We start from the raw sequence: 4,695 nt of genomic DNA, 5'->3' as shown, positions 1-4,695 counted from the left end.
AATTATATGTTGCGACAGTTTCACTATATGTTGCGACTTTAACAACAGAAACAACATATGTTGCTACTGATGAAAATCAAGAAGACATTAATAGACGATTTGATTAATTTAGGAAAGGAAAATGGAAATTTGAACCAAATTTTAGTAATTTAGAACATAAATAATCAATAATAATAAGGTATAACAATGGAGAGTGTTGTGTACGACTATAATTTGTTATATCATAATTTAAAAATAATAACAAAACAAGTGAAGACAACATTTTCACCATATGTAATATAATATGTTGCCACATATATAATTTCAAAGTAAGTACAAAAATAATAAAATCAAAACCGTCTTCAAGACAGATTAAATTATTTTCACACAGTAGTATGCGAAAGAAATTTAACTAGTTAATCTAGTTCTAAATCACAAATACACAATTCGCAATGAATATCGTCTTCATCGTCACTTCCTCTGGCCAACCAATCCTGCGAACATTTTGTTGGGGTTGATGCACATTGCAACAAATGAGTGTAATTAGGTTCTTGCACCTACATTCGATTTAAAATGCACCGCAAATGGTGTCGACATCTTCTCACTATTATTGACATGTTTTTTTTCATATTGGCAATGTACATCAAGCCTTCTCTCATGAAAATACCGCCTTCAAAGATTGAAATAACGCAAGCACATACTCTGTACCACGGTGGCCACCTTCTACTGCTTTTTTAACAATTCTTAGTGCAGTTGGATCATTACAATTAAACAAATTTAACTATAAAAGAAACAACACATTATGATTACAAAAAAAATTGATGCAAGGTGAAATAGAACTAAAAACAGTAAAATTACCACGCCTTTTCTATATAAGGCTTCTAAGTTCTCCGATGCTATGCAAAATTCATGAAAGACATGGCATGTTGATTCGTCGTCCATGTAGTTTCAATGGGAAAGCTGGCCTATGTAACCTTCTGATATACAGAACGTTCATTACCAACTTCATTGAGGAACCTAGAACATGATTTAACATTTACTAAATCTTCTAGAGAGTAGGAAGCAACCCTTTCAACGATAAAAATTACTAGTTCATTAGGGATGGATTCAAATAGGTTTAAACTAGTTGAAACCATTTTTTAGAATGAGGAAGAAGACAAAAAGATAAGACAACTTTTGACTCATCTCTCCATTCTTGTGTTCTTATAAAGGCCAATAATTTTGAAATGTTGGAAGACATGACATTTCAACAGAGTGAACTGAAGAGTCATAATTATTAAACAAAAGGTATTATCTAATAGCACACTCCCACGTAATCAAAAGTTAAAAGTATATTGGGATAGTTGATCATATGTAGCAACAATTGAGTCATATGTTGCTACAGCTGATTTGCCTGTAGCATCATTTGTTGCATATGTTGCCACATCTAATATATCTAAAAGCACTCTCCCACATAATCATTATTTAAAAGTATATGTTGCTACAGATGATTATATGTAGCAACATTTGAGTCATATGTTGCTACAGATGATTATATGTAGCAACATTCGTACGTCACAACATGTGACATATGTTACTACAACTGATTCTTCTGTAGAAACACTTGTTGCATATGTTGCAACTCTAATGTATCTAAAAACACTCTCCCATGTAATCATTATTTAAAAGTATATGTTGCCACAGATGATTATATGTAGCAACATTTGAGTCATGTTGCTACAGATGATTATATACAACAACATTCGTCCGTCACAACATGTGGCATATGTTGTTACAGCTGATTCGTCTGTAGCAACACTTTTTGCATATGTTGCTACATCTAATATATCTAAAAGAACTCTCCCACGTAATCATTATTAAAAATTATATGGTTCTACAGATGATTATATGTAGCAACATTTGAGTCATATATTTCTACAGATGATTATATGTAGCAACATTCATCTGTCACAACATGTGGCATATGTTGCTACATTTGATTTGTCTGTAGAAAAATTTATTGCATATGTTGTCACATCTAGTATATCTAAAAGCAAACTCTCACGTAATCATTATTTAAAAGTATATGTTGCCTACAGATGATAATATGTAGCAACATTTGAGTCAAATATTGCTACAGATGATTCGTATATCACAACATTCGTCCGTCACAACATTTGAGTCATATGTTGCTACAGATGATTATATGTAGCAACATTTGAGTCATATGTTGCTACATGTAATCATCTGTGGCAACATATACTTTTAAATAATGATTGCGTTGGAGTGTGATTTTAGATATATTAGATGTGGCAACATATGCAATAAATGTTGCTACAGGCGAATCACAACATGTGGCATATGTTGCTACAGATGATTCGCCAATAGCAACATTTGTTGCATATGTTGCCATATCAAGTATATCCTGTAGCAACATTTCACATGAGCAATAAATCATGCATTGGGGCATTTGTAAATAAGATTATATAATAGAGATCATCCTCAAATAAGAAAGAACATTCATTAGCATTCAACAACGCAATGCTTAACACTTTTATGGGGCCTTTCGATTTGGGCATGTAGTTATTTTGTGGCCAAAGTCCCTTCATTCTGAAAACTTATTTTTTCTTGTTGGAAATGATTCACCAACTCCATGCCGTCTCTTATATATGTCCTTCTTCCAGGTTTACTTGGATCAACATATAAAGGAGGTATTTATCTCTGTTTGATATCCAAAGGGACAATCCAAGAATCTTCAGTTGGCACCGGCTGAATTTCCTGACAATATGCAATTGTGTATTTTTTCACTGAATAATATGGAGAAGAGTACATGTAAATCTGATTTCCAAAATCAGCACCATATTGGGATCGAATCGCTTCCATGGCATGTGGACAAGGTATTTTGTCCAAATAAAAAATTCTACAAGTACAAGTTCTTCTTTTTAGATCTACAGTAGCAACATTTCCATGACCAGTGACACTGAACTTGTAGTTAGCGATTTGACGGGTCAACAACTTAATGTGCGCATTGACATACTCTGATATGTCTTTTTCAATTGAAGGAACAAATCTATTTGCGGAATGCACCATTTCCATACACCTCTGGTGAAATAACAATGCAAATTTCATGTTTATTTTATCAAATAGAGCGACATGGGAAATTCTCTTTCAACATCGAAATAGCATTCACCGATTCTGCGATGTTTGACGTGATAATATTATATCTACACAAAAACAGATAAAAATCAAACAAAACACATAAAGTAAAAATAAACTCAATTGAGATGGTACCTATTTTCCGGGCAAAATGCCCTACTCCATGTGTGAAATCCAATACGTTCAAGAGCTTCAGCGGCCTTTGGTACCAAATCTCTTATTTGATTGGAATGGTCATTGAACTCACATATATCGTACACCTTTGCTGCTTTATAAAAATGGGACACTACCTTTAAATTGTGAAAGGTAATTTGAATATTTTCCCAAAGGTGTATCATACAACAACCACAATGAGATGCAGGGTAGATTCTCGAAACCGTCTTTCGAATACTTGGATGCCTATCAGAGATAATGCACAACTCATCAGTATCATATACAAAGCTTCTCATATTTTAAAAAAAATATTCATATGAGACATCACATTCCTTGTCCATGACACAGAAAGCCACTGGAAATATATGATTCTCGACATCTTGTGGCACCGCCGATAGCAGAACTCCTCCATACTTGCTCCTTAGAAATGTTCCATCAACGGCTATTACTTTTCTCATTTCTAGAAAATCAACTATCTAAGCAGCATATGATACAAAGAAGTACTGGAACCTCCCCCATTTTCATCGAGTAACAATGCCGTCTGCTTTCTGGATTCACAACTTCAAGCATATACCGGTACGCATTAAACACTGTGTACCCGTGCTCTGTGTTCCCCTAACATTAGACTTAGCATGCTCCATGCCCTTATAAATCTTCCAATAGCTTACCTTACAACCCAATTCTCTGCGGAGTTGATTTGACATGTCTCTTGTGGATGGGCCTTTACCATTGGGAAACCTATTTTCAAAGTACTAACCTATGACTTTTTCCGTGGCGTGGGGATTATGACTTGTAAGATGCTCTGAACTACACGTGTGGTAATTTTCATGGATTCTAATGGCAAATCTGTCACTACATGTAAATTTCACAGCCCTCAGCCACTAATTTCAATTCGGATATGAACATTTAAAGAAAAACACATTACGAGAATTGATCACCTTTTTCAGTCTAAAATCTTTTTTCAAGCAAGCAATTTTCATTATTCACACGTGATCACATGGATTGTTGCTGCCAACTATAGGTGTGGGAGAAAACTTGCTCTCATGGTCCGACCCTCCAGCTTGAGCTTCACCTACACCTTCACCAACACTTTCACCTTCACCTTCACCTATTTCAATTTCATCATCAGGATTATTCATGTCCGCAAGATAAAATTCATCGTTAAACATATCTTGTTGGCATTCCTCTACATTATTATGATCCTCCTCGATAGGATTTTCTTCCATGTATACTCTCAACATGGGCGGTTTTTCTGCTCCTCCCAAATAAACAAGCAAACTAGATTGATCAGTTATTGTAAAAGGTAAAACCTTCTCATTATGAAAAAAACGTGGAATGTAACTCATAACAAGATCTTGCAGTTTACAATTGTATCCACAATTTTACACGACTAAATTGAAGAAATCATCATACAAAATGTTTTTTCGA

The sequence above is a fragment of the Solanum pennellii genome, chromosome 12, assembly GCF_001406875.1.
Source record: "Solanum pennellii chromosome 12, SPENNV200".
NCBI classification, from domain to species: Eukaryota; Viridiplantae; Streptophyta; class Magnoliopsida; order Solanales; family Solanaceae; genus Solanum; species Solanum pennellii.
This window is presented reverse-complemented; position numbering follows the sequence as displayed.